The 17,474-nt window shown below is 50.2% G+C and overlaps 1 protein-coding gene across 1 annotated transcript in view; it reads left to right on the top strand.

Annotated features, from left to right (window-relative positions):
- Nucleotides 1–17,474, top strand: part of GLIS3 (GLIS family zinc finger 3) — a 443,094-nt gene that overhangs the window by 304,135 nt on the left and 121,485 nt on the right. The gene's annotated exons all lie outside the window — the stretch shown is intronic.

Raw genomic sequence — 17,474 nt, 5'->3', positions numbered from 1 at the left:
TTTTCCAGTAGCACGCATACACACACACATATTTTATTTGCATATATGCCAGTTTATTCATATGTACATATTATGTATGTATATACATATTTCATTTATATAAAGTAAGTTCCCTTTTATGCTTATTTTTTTCCTACGGAACTGCGGGTTCTGGTCGATTTGAAACGCCGCCTTTTCAGTCAGCAGCTGAGTGTTTGAGGATGCCCCCACCCCCCAGACCTCTGTAGGAGAAGCACCCTGGAAGTCTGCTCCAGTAAAGACCTACAGCCTAGCACCCCTGATTAAACAAAACAAACTCACTCATAGTGACCTTATGGGGCAGGGTAGAACTGCTCCTGTGAGGTCCTGAGACTGGCATTTTTACAGGAGTAAAAAGCCCCGTCATTCTCCCTCTGAGTGGCTGCTGGTTTCTAACTGCTGACCTTGCCGTTGGCAGCTCAACGTGTAACCACTGCGCCACCCAGGCTCTGAGGAACCCTGATTGGACAGTGCTACTCTGTCCTCTCTAGTTTCATTATGAACCCAACCCAACTCAACAGAATGCAATCACGTATTTATTCTTATATACTAATATTTGTCTTTCCATGGGATAGGGACGTTTTTTCAATTTTAACAGTTTTACTGACATATAGTTCATATATCATACAATTCAATGGTTGAAACCTATTGGAAAGGGTTGGGCAGCCATGACCACAATCAACGTGAGAACCTTTCCCTCATGCTTGCACTCTGTACTGTCAGCTCCCTGCTTCCCCTCAATGTCCCCTGTCAGAACTGGAGGGAACTAGTAAACCGATGACGGTGTCTGTAGTAAGGTGACCAGATTGTAACATTGGTAAAGCGGGACACCATTGATAAAACTCATATCCTGGCGAAATAGCCACATGGCAGCCGAAAACTGTATACCCCAGCCTGTCATGCATTCTTTCCAAAAATCGGGACTTTTTTAAAACACTGCGGGACGCAGGGAAAAAATGTTAAAACTCAGGACTGTCCCGCCAAAAGTGGGACATCTGGTCACCTTAGTCTATAAATTTACCAGGATAGAGAATTTTTAAAGTAGATTTGAAAATACTATTTCCAAGTATCTATAAACCAAACCCAAATCGCGTGACTGCCCAGTTGATTCTGCCCCATATTGACCTTCTGGGACAGAGTACAACTTCCCCAGAGGGGCGTACCGTGGCGCTTGAAGTTGTCTCAATGAGAAGGCAGCGAAAGGTATTATCCTGTGCTCCGACACAGGCCATCCAAACCAGTCACCGGGGTTTCTTGTTAGAATGCAGTCCATAGGGGAGAGGTGGTGCCTGGCACCCTGCCCTGCTCCCAGGTCCCCTAGCGGTACTGCGGATGCAGCCTGCAGACCACGCACGAGGAGCGACGTTTACGGAAGGGCCATCTCTCTAGACAGTGGTCATTGTCATATCAGGTTGAGGCGTGCTGTATGCCATGCTGTTGTTGTTGTTAGGTGCCAGCAGGTCAGTTCTGAGTCATAGTGCCCCTATGTACAACAGAGCAAGATGCCCCTGGTCCTGTGCCAGCCTCACTAAACTTATGGAGCTCGTGCCACACGGCCACTGGGTCAGTCCATCTTGTCCCAGGCCTTCCTCTCGTTCACTGCCCCTGCATTTCAACAAACATGATGTCCTTCTCCAGGGGCCGGTCTCCGCTGGCAACCTGTCCCAAGCATGAGAGACAAAATCTCGCCATGCTTACTGCCAAGGAGCATTCTGGCTGTACTTCTTCCAAGACAGACTCATTGGTTCTTTTATCTGCCCGTGGTGCTTTCTATATTTTTCTCCAGCATCCTAGTCCAAATGCGTGTATTCTTCACATGCAGAAGGGACCACTGAAAATGCCCTTGCTTGGATCCGGCATAACATCGGTTCTCCCGAGTGTCTCCGCTTTCCAGGATCCAAGTAGGAAGCTCAGACGAGGCCAAGTTCTGAGTCACGGGCTCTGGTTGAGCACCCGGCACACCTGGAGCAGGTCCTTGTAGGATGAAGGAGATACACTCTCTAGTGCGAAGGCCCAGTGGGGGTGGTCTGAGGGGCGACATCTTCCAACAAACCCTACCCGCGCCATGGACCTTCCCCGTCGGTGGGGCCAGTTGCTGTGGGGCTTCCATTTTTCTCCAGATCGCTGGACATCCTCCACCAGAGTCTCCATGGCTGAAGCCTAGGTTGCAAGTCAAGATGAGAGATGAACGGTGTGCATACAGCAGTCCACTACGTGCTGGGGGTGAAGAAAACCATGATGCTTTGAGGTCTTGCTCTGTGTAGTTGAGCACCACGGACAACCTAGGAGGATTTGAATACTTATTATGATTATTTTAACTTTCCAAGCAAGAGAACAGAGCCCCATCAGAATCTTTTCTTGACTGTGCTCCCTTGACTTGTGGTTTTCTTCGACATGGCGCGTGCGTCGTTAGCAGATCTTAGCTGCCAATGGAACGACTCGTCTCTGCCTTCACAGAGGCAGTGGCTCCCTTGGCCCCACCCATGCCCTGCTGGCTTTCCCTTTGCTGAGGGAAGTTTCTAATCTCTTAAGGATCTGGTGCGGTTAGTCGTTGGGCTGCAACTGATCTTCCTGGGAGAGAGACTGGGCTGTGGAACCAGCAGGTGGTCGTGCTATGAGTCAGCACAGACTCCATGGCAGTGAGCTTGGTTTGGGTGTTTAATGGTCTCCCTCCTCACTCTGTACGACTTGTGGCAGCATCAGACCTCCTAGAAAGGCCGCCACTTCACTCCTTAGCCCTGTTACTTCCTGGGAAACTTCCAAGAAACGGACTTGGGAATTTCTTCATAGAAATCATCCCGAGTACCACCTTTTGTGAAGACAGACACCTTTCGAAGAACTGCTGTCTGCATCCCTTCTTCTTTTCAGACATTCATTCGTGACAGACAAGATACATCGTAGACACGGGCTGCCTCAGAAACCTGCAAACGTACGTGGCAGAGAAGAGCCGGTCCTTGTTCTATGTCTGATCGCATTTTGGGCTAGCCATCTTCAGATTTAATGAAATGTAGCAACTCATTAAAGAAGAGAGTGTGTGATTGGATTCCTGAGCAAAAGAAAGAAAGCTCTCAGATAATAAAGTAGAAGCCTCTTCCTAGCTCCCCGCCCCCACCTTTTTTTGTTTTTTTTTTTACAATTTCTTGACCTTTTAGCAAATGCAGTGCCAAGAAAATGTAATTAATGCGAGTGTGTTTTGTATGCCCAGTAATAGATTTTTATTGAAACATAACCTTTATAAGAGGCTTCAGTTATTACTGGCTGTCAGGTGAAAATTAAATGAGCTTGGCTTTGAGCCTCCGATTTATCTTTCTGTCGCCAAAAGGCTATCTGAGTGGAGATTCATAGGGTTTACTGATGGTTCTGTAATTCAGGCCCCTCCACCTGGGGTAAGCGCGATACATCCTCCCCGGGAAGCTGAGGGGCAGGCCCCCACTGCTGCTTCTCCGCCCAGCAGGCTCTCTCTTGGTGTTGGCCTTGTGAAGACTTGCCAGGAACAAAGGCGCCTGGCGGGGCAGTGCATACGGGCCTGACTGCAAACCATAAGGTTGGCGGTTCAGGCCACTGGCCACACAATTGGAGAAAGATGAGGCAGTCTGCCTCCGTAAAGATTGACAGCCTTGGAAAACCCTAAGGGCCGTTCTACTCTGCCTCTAGGGTGGCTTGAAGTCAGGAGTGGAGTGGACTGGGCTGCAATGGGTTTGGGTGCCCGGAACTTGTACTCCTTAGGGATTGACCCGCTAAGGGTGTTTCCTGAAAGTAGATATCGAAGAGGCACCGGTTGACCAGTGGGATGCAGCCAGAATTCTCCTTGGAGGTAAGGCTGGCGAGAGTTGGCCCCATGTACTGCAGACGTGTCCTCAGGAAAGACAGGTCCCTGAGAGGACATCATGCTTTGTAAAGTGGAGGCTCAGCAAAAGAGAGGGGGGTCTTCAGGAGACAGTGACACACAGAGGCTGTAGCCACTGGCCCAAACATAGCCGTTATGAGGGTGGAGTGGGGCTGGGCAATGTTCCCTTCTGCTGTGCGTAGGGTGATGATGAGGGCAACATACAACGAAGCCCCGGGTGGGGCAAATAGAAGGACTCACCCACTAGCAGAAAAGTGGGCAATTGGAAACCACCCATGGGTGCCTCGCTTGTCAGACCTGACCAAGTGCATTGGAGAACCCAGCGGAGCCTCTCTACTCCATACCCACGAGTCACCAGGAGTCGGAATCGGCTCCACACATGGAAGCTCCATGGTGTCCCCCATTTCCTGGGGTAACTGAGATGTCGGCAGGTGTGACGTTCATTAGAACAAACCGCACATCACCAGCAGAGTCTGAGGTGCCCCGGGAGACGTCTCCTCTTGGACAGCCCTGCCTCCCGTTTCGGCCGGCTCCGCTCCCAGCTCCAGAAACACGGGCAGGGCACAAAGGCATCACGTAGCTGAGAAGCCAAGTGAGAGACATTCTAGAACCTGCCAAAACAAATGTCAAGGTTCACTTCCAAAAACGAGCAAAGGTTTGGGGACGACCCTTCTCCCCACAGCCCCCGCGAAGTTTATTCATCCTGCATCGATACCCAAAATAAATAAGTCAGTCTTTCAACGCATATGAATACCTGAGCACTTGGCAACAGGCAGGCGCTGGCAGCCTCTCCCTGATCGGTACCCAGTAATTATACTCGCCTTTCTGTCTTTCATTATGGGGCCTAACATGGTCTTTTGTCAAATTCCAGTCATTGATTAGCGCTAGGAAAGCGGGAATGCGCCTTTTTAGACATCAGTAAGTCCCCCCACCTCCACCCCCAGCCCCCTTCCTAAATCACAGCTGGGCTGGCTGGACATTCGGGGAGAAAACAACTTAAAATTCACACCCAGATCTTGGCCGTCAGCTCAGGACTTTGTCACTACACAATCTGCCAAGGGTTTTTGTTGTTTTATTTTTTAAGCATGCTCCTTGCTGAAAACGCAGGAGCTGGCGGGTGGGGCGGGCCGGGTGACATCATTCACACTCAACTCAGTCTGCGCCTCCCGGGAAAACCTGTGCTCCCCTCCTTCCTCCGGCCCCCTCCTCACTGCCCCCAGGTCCCTTCTAGAGTCCCCTCTCAATGAAGAGCAAACACACACCTCTGAAAGCGTGACTTCAGGGACAAACTGTGAGCCTATCAGGTTTGTTTGAATAAATCTAAGTCAACATCCAAAGCCTTGGGTCACCCCCCCTCCCACCTCTAAGAGAACTAATTTTTTTGCCTTGTTGTTTGCTTACAGTATTAATTTTCATGAGGGAACTGGCATCCCTCTTAAAAAGGCAAATAAGAAGACACATAATGATAATGAAGCGTTGCTGGGGAAGAAGCTGGGGAGATCTGAGTGAGGGCATTAGGTAGTTCCAGCCTCCCTCTGCTGTTTACAGGAGTGATTGCTATGCTTAAAGAGACCGGATAGCACTATAGGTAGATGCTCAATTCCCAGGAGCCCCTGGAGAAGTGGACCCGGTGACCCCCTCTTGTAAAGATGACAGCCAAGAAACCCTTTAGAGGTGGTTCTTCTCTGTCACATGCGGTCGCCATGATCTGGACTTGAATTTGAAGACACTATGGCAACCACAAAGGAGCCCTGGTGGCTCCTTTGGTAGTGGTTACACCTTGGGCTTTAACCGCAAGGTCAGCAGTTTGAAACCACCAGTCGCTCCATGGGAAAAAGATGAGGCTTCCTACTCTCATGAAGAGTCACACTCTCAGAAAACCCACAGGGGCAGTACGACCCTGTTCTCCATAAATCCCTGTGCGTCCGTCCAAATCGACTCAATGGCAGTGAGACGCCATAAAACAGTATCACTGTGTCCAGTCTTGTGTGCTACCCACAAAAACTTAGTAGGAGCCCATTATACCAAATCCACTTAGGTTTAGGATGGAGGCTCTTTTTGTTATAGTTAGGTACTGGGGAGTTGGTTCCCAGCATAGCAACCCTAGACCCTTAGTGGCAGCCCCTGTGCCCGTCCGTCACGCCGTGCCTTCCTCTGATGCTGACTCTCTACCAAGCATCCTGGCCTTCTCCAATGACTGGGCCCTCCTGGTAACATGGCCAAAGTCCATGAGACACATCGCCCCATTCTCCCTCCTGAGATTAGAGCATTTCTGGCTGTGTGCCTTCAAAGCAGGATCTGTCTTTGGGCAGCCCGTGGCCCTTTCGGTGTTCTTTGCCAACACAACAATTCAGTGGCACCATTCTCCTCCAGTCTCCCGTGGTCATTGTTCAGCTTTCCTGTGTCCTCGAGGCCACTGAAAGTACCATGACTTGGGTTAGGAGCATCTTAGTCCTCAGAGAGACAACTTCACTGTTTAATACTTGGGAGAGATCTTTTGCAACAGATTTGCCCCATGCAATACAATCTGATTTCTCGACTGCTGCTTCCATGGGCATTGGTTGTAGATCCAAGTAACATGAAGTCCTTGAGAACTTCCACCTTGCGCCGTTTATCACGATCTCGCTTATTGGTCCAGGGGTGAGGATGTTTGTTTTCTTTATGTGGGGATGTTGTTCATCCTGAAGGCGCTATTGCTTTGGGCTTCATCGCCGAATCTCTTTAAGGAAACAGAAACAGTAGTTCTTTGACCGTACTGTTTTTATATTGACCGTGCTATTTTATATAGTATTCAAATGTTATGGACATTTAAATATTTATTAAAACTTTTATATCTATATCGAGATACACTGAGACCACAGATAAATTATTCATTTGAGATCGTGGCTATGATCGATGCATTAAAGGGTGGCCTCGGACAGAAAGAGCTAACGTAACTCTTTCAGCTTCCTGGTTTGCAATTAAGGAGTTCTGGAGATGCTGTAGGTAAGGTGCCAGGCTGCTACACACAAGGTCAGTGGTTCAAACCCCTCTGCAGGAGAAAGACGAGGCTGTCTGCTCCCATAAAGATGCACCGTGTCTGAAACCCCGTACCGAATCCCCATGAGTTGGGATCAACTGGACGATCGTTGGCAGGGCAGTCCCAGAAGAGAGCCTCATCCTTTGAAAAGGAGTAGACCTGTTTTCACCTTTGCCTGGCAGCACCAGGACTTGCTTTGATCCTCTGGACCTGCCAATTCTCGCAAATGTGGGGAACTGTTTTCAGCCTGGGTGAGCCCACAATGTGCTTTTTCAGAACGGAACGCTACTTCCTCACACAACCCGTTCCCTTCTTCCTGGTACAGGCTGGCAACCGGGTTTGGAATAATTTTGCATTCAAAATCAAGAGACTCTCAAAGAATGTTATTCTGACGGGCTGATTAGGGGCCCGTGATTTATGGCATGGTTAATTCCACTTGACTTCCATTGGGTGGGTGGGTGGAGAAAGCGTGTAATGTATTCGGGTTTTGTCAAAGCTAGAGAAGAGTGTATTTTTGTCACATGTCAGATCCATGCCTGTATTCCAGGCATTTATTCTGTGTGTGTGTGTGTGTGTGTGTGTGTGTGTGTGAGTTCCATGAGGGTGAGGAAGTGCTCTTGTGACCCGTGGCCCTTTAAGGACTATGTGACCACCCCTCTTTGGGGCAGAGGGTCCTGCCAGCCAGCCAGCAAGAGCAAGCGGGTCTCGACCACTCACTTGCTTTCTCAGAATGCGAGGTGAAGCTTGTGTACCTGTCGGGGACATGAGGGTCAGTGGCGTGGTGACAGATTAGTTTTGACAAGCTTAATGATTCCCAGGAAGAAAAGTCTGTGGCTCGATAGCAACTGGGGAATCATTGGTGGGCTCAGCCAACTGGGGAATGTGTTAAAATTCCCCAGTCCTCCCGGCAGACCAATTACACCGTCCAGACAGAGGGTGGGTGGCTGCCATCCGCTGCTTTAGCCTTTCTAAAGCATCAGCAGGCGATAGCCCCATCAATTGGATTTGGGTCGGCGGGACATCAGGACATTGAAAGAAACAACTGGATCTTTCAAACGATGCGCCTACGGGAACATTGGGCAAAGAGCAAAAACACGAGGGTTTTTGTCAGGCACCGTGGATGCTGCTGACCTTACTTCAGGAAAGTTCTGTGGGTGTACCAGGCAGGTAGGCCCTGTGGTAAAGTGCAGGTCGGGTCAAGGAGTGATCCATAAATGATTTTCAACAATCTGTCTGTCTGTTGGAACACACGTGTCCTGAATTTACTCAACAGAAATGCACGGTGGCCCTACTGTGTGTCAGGGAGCTCCCAGGTGACACACATGCTGAAAGACCGAATTACTGGCCAAAAGGTTGGAGGCTCAAGTCCACCCGGAGGTGCCACCGGAGAAAGTCCTGTCGATCTATTAAAAACCTGAGGCTGGTGAGGTTGCCAGGGTCCGTAGCTCACTGCTGTGGGAATCAGTTCAGGCTCAGAACGACCCTCTGAAACAGAAACGAGCTGCCCCTGTGGGTTTACAAGACTGAATCTTTACAGGAGTAGGAGCCTCATCTTTCTTCCTCAGCATGGTTGGGGGGTCCAACTGCTGACCCTTTGGTGAGCAGCCTAACACGTTGCCCACTAGATGCTCAATCAAAGGTGCTTGCACTCGCTTCCCTCATCTTCAGAAAGCCTTGTTGTTGTGATGGGGGGAGGGGGACACACAGCAAACGCAGGGTCATGCAGCCTTCATTCACATGGGGGTTGGGGTGGACATGATCGTAGTATGCAGCAGGACTCCCCTTCCAAGCCCACAGCAAGGCTGGCAATGTGGTGTGGGGGAAGTCGGGGGCAGGATGAGCGTGCCCAAGATGGGCGGTTCTCATGCCCAGCAGGAAGGGCCACAGCAGTGGAGCCTTGCTCCCAGGGTCCCTGCTCACACAGAAGGACGGACTCTTGAAGGTCGAGTGTCCCTTTGAAGGGGGTGGTCCTTCCCCCAGGCCCTGGAGCTGCCTGCATCGCCTCGTGGGCACTTTCAGCAAGGTGCTCAGCGCCGTCTTGCCACATTTCCAGTGGAATCGTGTGTGCATCTGAGCGGATGATGTCACAGCTTACTTTTTAAGACAAAAGGAGGGGGAACCAACCAATCATGAGAAGCCTTTGAGGTGGGCATGGTGCCCCCATGGGATGCGCTCCAAAGGTGCTGCTCACAGAGACGGACTGGCTCACAGGGTCCACTGTCTGCGCAGGACTTTGCGTGGTGGCTTTCAATTGCGCTCCTCTTTGCAATCTTGGTCTCCTGGAGCCTTCTGAGGTCGCACCATCTGGAAGCAGTAGGATATGCCCACAGTGGACTGTCCTGAGCCGTGCCAGTTCCATGCCAGGCTTCACCTGGCAGGTCCTGGTGACTGGGGGGTTGGTCATGGTCACACACACAGTTTCTGGTTTCCCCTCCCAGCCACCTCAGCAGCAGCTTCGAGAGGCCCCCTTTGAATGTGCGGATTATAAAGGTGTAAGTGGAGACATTAACTGGCTAGGTAGCCAGAGTGGGGACGCGGGAGTTCCGTCCAATTACATCGATCCCCACATAAACCGAGACAGGTGGTTCCTAACGCCCAGCTTGCCTATTCCATCCTGCCCGTGGGACCCCCCACCTCCACTCCAGGCAACACCTCCAAGAAGCAGCAGATAGACAGATAGGCAGATACCCCAAGATGCTTTCTCCATCCCGCAGGGAGCTTGCAGGCCAGTCAAAACAGCTCAGGTTTGAGCATCAGTTCTTGGGGCCATGCTGTGAATTTCAGGGCAAGTTCTCCCAGGCAGCGCCCCTCCCTGTTTGCCAGGAAAGATGCAGGCACTTAATCCACTTGTAATCGATCATAAGGAGAGATTGTTCTTCCTGCTATCAACATGGCCCAAAGGTGAAGTAGAAGAAAGCTGCCCTTTGAGGGGTTGGGTGGGTGAGGGGGTGGAGGGCATGCTCATGTCTGTCTGCCCTGCAGGGGGCAGCCGGCCGGCCGCTTCATCAAGATGGAAACGCTCAGGGGCAGTTTGACTGTCTTCTCGGGTCGCTGTGAGTCAGAGTGGATTCCAGGGACACAGATTTGGTTTAAGGGTTTGGCCCTTAGGTGGTCCAAGGTGGTGCAAACGGTCGAGCACTGGGCCACGAACCGAAAGGTTGGCGGTTTGAAGGCACAGAAGGCACAGCAGCGAAACAGGCTGGGCATCTGCTTCCGAGCATCTGCAGCCGCTGACAACACCCAGGGAATTGGGGGGCCCTGGGCGTGGACTCAGGGCACCTGGAGGGGTCTTCCCTGGGTTATCGTGAAGCTACAGAAGAGGCAGCCACCTTGGGTGGAAGCACTCACACTCAGGACTGCTGCCCCCCCACCCCGCTGCTTTGCCCAAGGTGGCTTCTGGGATGAAAGCCCTCTTTTGGGGTGTTGAGTGGGAACCAGCTGGAGGAAGAGGCTGCTTCCATCATGAGAGGACAGGGATGCAATTGGGGCGGTCATCATGGAGTAAAGAGAGTAAGAACTCCCCGTGATATAGCTCCTGGAGCCCTGGCGGCCTCGCGGTGATGCACGGGCTGTGATTGGCCAGGTCAGCAGCTAGCAGCCACCAGCCACTCCTCAGCAGAAAGCAGGGCTTTCTACTGCCATGAAGAGTCTCGGTCTCTGAAACCCACAGGGCAGCCCTACCCTGCCCTATAGGGTCGCTGTGAGTCGGAATTGAGCCAATGGCAGGGAGTTTGGGGTTTTAGGTGATCCTCTTGGTGCACTCTGGACACACCAGGAAGTGCAGGGAGCGGAGTTCCTGAGACCTCCAGCCATTCTGCAAAGACCTTTCATGGGATGGGGCAAAAACCTTGCACTGGAAGGTTGGGTCTCCAGAGCATTGGAGCCAGTTCCTCGGTGATCCGACAGCTCTGTCCCAGATGTTGGCATGGATCTGAATCCCGACTATGGTCCCAAACCCAGGGTACTCGATGGCCATATTTTTCGCAGCCAGCGTGTTTGGGGGGCAGGCTTTTGTTTCCTTTCTTTGCCTCTAAGTGCCAGACACAAAGGAGTTGAAATCCTAGAACATTGCTGTGTCTTGGTACTTAAAATTTGAAAGGCCACAGGGGGTGGGGCAATTCTTTTCTTGCCACGGGATGCTGGCATCTCAGTTCTTCCAGACCGTTGGCTCAGGTAACTACAACAGTTCCTCTGCAGACCACGCTAGTAGGGGGGTTGACTGGAGTTGAAGAAGCCCTTTTTGGGCCAAGCTTGGAACTGTAGATAACGGTCACACCTTCTTCCAGGGGAGAAACCTGGGTTCGATCCCCACCAATGCACCTCATAGGAACCAATGGAGGCTTACTTGTTTCAGGGATGCTAAGCAGGTTTCAGGGAAGCTCACAGACTGAGCAGACTAGGAGTAAAGGCCTGGCGATTGACTTTCAAAAAACCACCAGTGAATACACAGCCTATAGGCTACAACAGTCTGCCCTGCCACCAGCCCCGGGAATCCCACAGGCCTGGCATGTGCCTGGGGCTGCCACGAGCTGAGGGCTGACAGCAACATATCTAGGTCTGGATTGCTGTAGGCAATACTTACATTGCAGTGTTATTTAAGGGAGCCCAATGGCTCTGTGTGGTAAGTTACCAACCCTACTCCTGACCGCAAGGTTAGAGGTTCTAACTCAGCAGCCGCTGTGTGGGAGAAAGATGAGGCTGTCTGCTCCCATTAAGATGTCCAGTCTCAGAAACCCATAGGTGGGGTTCTGCCCTGTCCTAGAGGGCCACGGTGAGTCGGGAATCAACTCAGAGGCAGTGGGCTTGGTTCGGAAACACCTTCCTCACCGACTAGCACACTCAGGTTCCTCTGTAGTTGTCCTTAAACGGAAGCTTCTCACTGATCATGCAAGGTCTTCTTTCATCTGTAGGATGTGCTTCTTAGGCCATGGGGGAGCTGTAGAGGTTATGCATTGGGCTGCGATCCGCAAGGTCAGCAATTTGAAACCACCAGCCAGTCTGCAGGCAAAAGACTGGGCTATCTGCTCCCACGAACAGTTACCATCTCAGAAACTCACAAGGGAGGTTCTCTACCTTGTCCTGTAGGGTCGCTATAAGCCCGCATCAACTCAATGGAAGCGAGTTTGGGTTTTGATTTTTCTTAGGCCAAGGGAGCCAAAGGGAACACAAGAATACCTAAAGCCCTGGAAGGGTTGTTCCATTGCCAGGTGAACTCCGCCTATCTCCAAGTGTCATTGATCCATTCTTCTAGGCTATGGCTTTTGAATCCTCAGTGCTGGGAGGGGAAAGGAGTCTGACGGATGCTTGGCTGGTTTGCCTACTCAACACTCGCCAGTGCGCACAGCCTGCCTTCCAACGGCGTGATGTTCTGAGTGGAAGGTTTATCCCCAGATGGACTCCCACCGAGGAATGTCACCGGGACCTATGCTGAAGCAGGCCATTCCAGTGTCAGGTCCCTTCTCAGGCACCATCGCCTCCACCTGTGTCTCCCCTGGGTTCAAGTTCAGGGATACTTGTGGATTTCTTTTTTCTTTTTCCCTTTTTCTACTGGTCGTGTAGTGGTTTGAAACTACCATCCAGCTCCGTGGGAGAAAAATGGGACTCTCTACGTTCATAAAGAGCTGTAGTCTGGAAAACTCACAGGGCGAGAGACAGCTCTACCCTGTCCTGTAGGGTCCCTGAGCTGGTGTCAATTCGTCGGCAGCCAGTTTGGTTTGCAGTTTGTTGTTGTTCGTGTCCTTTGAGTCTATCCCACTCCTGGTGAACGAGAGTGGCAGAGTGGAGCTGTGTTCCGTAGAATTCTCCAGGCCTTTCTAACACGGTAGAAAGTCCTCTGGATGGACTAAAACCTCCCATCTCTCCCAGGAGTAGGGCACTTGACCTTTAGGCTCACCTAGGGATCCACAGTGAATGCTCATAGAAGCATCACTCAGGAGATTAGAGAACACACAGCATTGGGTCCGTCTGCCGCACAAGACCTCTTTAAACTCTTGCAAAGCAAGGAGGTTATTTTGAGGAATAAGTTGCACCTGAACGTTGGCCACTGAATAAGGGAGACGGAAGAAAAGTGATGCGTTTGAATTACGGTGCTGGCAAAGAATATTGGAAGTACTCCAGACTTTCCAAAGAGCTAACACATCGGTCTTGGAAGAAGCTCCTGAGGGGCCAGGATGCCGAGACTTCCGTTTATGTACTTTGGACATGTTGTCAGGAGAGACCAGTCCTTGGAGAGGGACATCACACTTGGTATACAATAGCAGGGCTCCGGAAAAAAAGGAAGACCTTTGATGAGATGGATTGACACAGTGACTGAACATAAGAATAATTGGCGGGAAATTGCAGGACCGGCAGTGTTTCCCTCTGTTGTCTATTGGGTTGCTCTGGGTCAGAACCCACTCGGCAGCCCACATGAACCACAACAAAGGGATCCCCTTGACCTAAATGAATCAGTAGGAAAAGGTTGGTGGTAAAGTTCAGAGGCTGTGGGTGAACTGACTTGCTTTTTTAGCCAGTAGCAAAGGCTGGCCATCAACTTCTGACTTAAATCCCCCCATACCAAGTGTGGTGAACGTCGAACGTGTGTCCTGCCCCCAGAGCAGCTCTTAGAGCTCCGTGCTAACGGAAGGGTTGGCAGTTGGAACCTCAGGCCCTGCCAGGGAGGCTTTGGCAGTCCGCCTCTGTTAAGACTGCCTTTGGGGCCCTCCTCCAGGGTGGCTGTGCGCTGCAACCAAGTGGAGGGCAGTAGCTTTGGGGTTTGTCACTTTCCCTTGCTCGTCTTCATGTGACAACTCCATCTGCAATGGAAGCGGCTGACCTCAGCCATTTCTGCTCTCCCCACCCCCGCCGCACCCCCCCAGGCGCCGCCCCCACCCCCACCCACTCTCCAGCCTATCTATCCCCTCATCCCCTCTGCCTGGAGAATTCTCTTGCCTTGGCGGGGCTGCTGCTCACCAGGTGGGTCCCCTGATTTATTTCTATCCCCCTGCCCGGGCTTATTACATGTGTGCCATTGTCTGACTAGCCATGAATCGTGCATTTAATTCCAGCCAGTCCACGGCATGTTTTCAGCTGAACAAACCAAATGAAGGTTTTTTTTGTAAAAAGAGACTTCAGCTCCTCTCTCCTTTCTCCTCATTACCCGTCCCCGCGGGGAGGGTGAGCCAAGAATGCGTTCTCTGGATCCTCCAAGAATTTCCAATATTCATTCTTCCAACATAACACACAGAGCTTAATCCTTTCTGTAGACATTTTCTCTCTTGCTTTCTCCCTCGCTCTCGCTCCCTCCTTTTTGCTTTCCTAAATACACAGGGCCTAATTGGAAAAAGCTGAGAGCTAAGCAGCAAAGAATAGAAAACATTTACTGAGCTTGGAAGTGTATATTGAATACTGCGGGAAATTTGCATATGGATTACTCTGGGTGAAAAAAATAAAAACATTCTCAGCTCATTAGTTACAGTGATGGACTGACTCCCACAGACTCAAACCCAAGTACTTTTTTGCCTTGTTTGCGCCAACTGTTCTTTTCTGTAATCCTTTCTCTGTAACCATAGGACAGTTCTGCTCGTTACTCTTTGTACCAGAGAAGCGAGGGGAGGGGGAGTGGGGGGGGGGCAGAGAAAAACAACACAAAATCAGGAACATAGCTGTGTCTTGCATGTGAGCCGGCTACCTCCTGCCCAGGCACTGCCCCGTTTGTTTCGAAGCATCAGCAGGCAGGTCGCCTCCTTACCACAGAACTTCTACCCCATTTTGTGGAGCTCTGTCACCCTGACCACCCAGGGATCACACTCGGATGCCTGTTTCTCAGAACCCAAAGGGAAATGTGTAACAGTGACAACGGAGTTGAGAAAGCAACAGACATGCGAACAGAAACGCAGTGCCTATTTAGAAGAGTAAACCGCGTCCTTGAGCTGTAAGATCCTTCAGAAATCCAGCGCGTCATGCAAGGTTGGGAGGACAGAGTCGCGTGAAACGTGTGTGGGCAACCCGCAGGATGTTCCTTCCAACCAAGGCTGGATGTCAGTTCCTCCTCAGTGAGGGCAAGGAAGAGAGGGCGCAGGAAGCAGCGATGGAAATGAGGGTTTTAAATGTGGATTTGGGTATGTTGATGGCAGGGCTGCGGACATAATGCTACACGCGGACTCTTACAGCAAAGGTGTGCGTATGCAGGGGGGGGGTGCGGGCGCACGCACACGTGTGAGGGCACGGGGTAGAGGAGGTGGCTAGCTAATGAGCAAATCTAATTACCATTGACAAGATTATTCTAGGAGAGCTGACTTTGGGTACTAGAGAAAGGGATGTTATCAGAAAGGTATTTAAAGCTATTTACCCTTAATCCATTACCGAAATTGTTAAACGCTCCTTAGCTCTTCTCCTTGGGCAAGGCTCAACTTGGCAGCGTATTCTGCTGCTTCGCTATGCCGATGTGTCCTGGTTGGAGGAAGTAACCCGAGTGCCGCGTCTCATGGCACACGCACTGTTGAACCTCCAGAGATGCGAAAGGCAGTGCATGGCACCAAGATGCCAAGATTCATCAGCCCATCTCAAGCTTCGACGCCGGCTTGGCAAGAGTTGGGGAGAAAGATCTGTGCTACATCAGTCACCAAAGTAGCGGGGGTGGGGGGACCCCCCAGGGGAGGATCTCGGTGAAAAGACTTCTTCGTGTATTATGAACTCCTAAGTGCTACCCAAAAAACCAAGCCAAAACTCAACCCTATAGGACACAGTAGATGCTCGCAGTGAATGTCCAAGACTGTAGCTGTTAATGGGAGTAGAGAGCCCCATCTTTCTCCCGAAGGACAGCTGGTGGTTTTGAACTGCCGATCTTGCCAATCACAGCCCAACTCATAACTAACTATTCTGCTACCAGGGCTGCTTCCTATGTGCTACAGAGACTCTAAGTTCTCCAAAGAACTAAAGACAAAGAGAAACGAAAGACATAGTTATATGCTCTCTGAAACAAACAAACACTACTGCCAGTCTAGGACAGCTTTGTTGTAGGAGTCTACCACCCCTTCAGATTGCACACTACTTCTACTCAGACTATTCTAGAACATAGAAAAAGAAGACATACACCCTAATCCCTTCCTTGAAGCCAGCAGGACCCTGATACCCCAGACCAAGGCGCTACTACTGATGGAAATAATGGACCAGTGTACCCTTATCAATGTAGGTCTCCACAAACTCCTAGCTGATAGAATGCAACAGTATATATATATATACACACACACACATACATACATACATACATATATACATATATATGTAATATACTGTGCTCAAGTGAGATTCATATCAGGTATGCAAGGATGGTTTAACATTAGAAAAATAATCAACATCATTCACCACTTTGATAAGACAAAGGAAGAGATTTATACAATCATATCAATGGAGGCAGAAAAGGCATTTGACTCCCATGTCTGATTAAGAAAACTCTCAACAAATTAGGAGTAGAAAGGAAATTCATCAACATAATTAAGTCCATAGATAGAAAACCACCGGCCAGTATTATTCTGAACAGAGAGAGACTGAAAGCATCTTCCTTGAGAATAAGAACATGACTGGAATGTTCTTGATCCCCAGTCTTATTCTGTTGGAATTCCTCACTTGATCAATAAGGCAAGAAAGATGATCAAAGGACAACCAACTGGAAATGAAGAAGCCAAACTATACCTATTTGTAGATAACAAGACTTTATACATTGTCAGGGGAGCCAGGCCCTAACAAATCATCATGGGCCCGGCAGGCGCAATTGTACAGCGATAATAAGTAAAGATTATATATAGTAAAGTCATAGAGAATGAGATAGAAAAGAGTGAAATAAAGAAGTCAGACACATTTCATGGTAGCATGCTCACCTCAGCCCCGCTTGGTGGTCCACATGAGGATGTGGAAGGTGGGAATTGCAGGAGCAAGTGAGAGATTTATTACTAACCAAGGCTTATATATCTTTTGGGTAAGGTGACCAGACATCCCACGTTTGGCGGGACAGTCCCGATTTTTAACAATTTTTCCTGTGTCCTGCAGCGTTTTTTAAAAAGTCCTGATTTTTGGAAAGAATGCACGACAAGCTAGGGTAGACGATTTTTGGCTGCCATGTGGCTATTTTGCCAGGATATGAGTTTTATCCATGGTGTCCCGCTTTTGTCCTGCTTTACCAATGTTAAAATCTGGTCACCTTACTTTTGGGGGCATGCAAGCCCCCTAATTACAGTTAAAGACATATGTCACAGGAAGGGGTTGTACTATGGGTAATACAATAATGGGAGGGAGACAATCTAGGGTATACACGAAATAGGAAGGGGAGGGATTGGGGGTGCACATGTGACAAGATGGGCGGATCCTAGATCCATGATGATGGCCCAACCTTGATGGCCCTTCAGTTGGAGACTTGATTTAGCCTAAGCTTTCAGGGGAAGTAATCCACTGTCTTTAACTGCAGGGAGTGAGCCCCACCTGTGTTGGGACCAGATGGTAGTCTGATGGCTGAATGTCTTCAGGGAGGATATCTCTTAAGCATCTGACCTTCCATCATGAGCTGGCAAACAGCCTCTAATGTATGTTTGGCATATCTTTGGGGGAGACAAAGCT

Source organism: Echinops telfairi, unplaced genomic scaffold (assembly GCF_000313985.2).
Source record: "Echinops telfairi isolate 266 unplaced genomic scaffold, ASM31398v2 ScPeMD7_25;HRSCAF=90, whole genome shotgun sequence".
Classification (NCBI taxonomy): Eukaryota; Metazoa; Chordata; class Mammalia; order Afrosoricida; family Tenrecidae; genus Echinops; species Echinops telfairi.
This window is presented reverse-complemented; position numbering and strand designations above follow the sequence as displayed.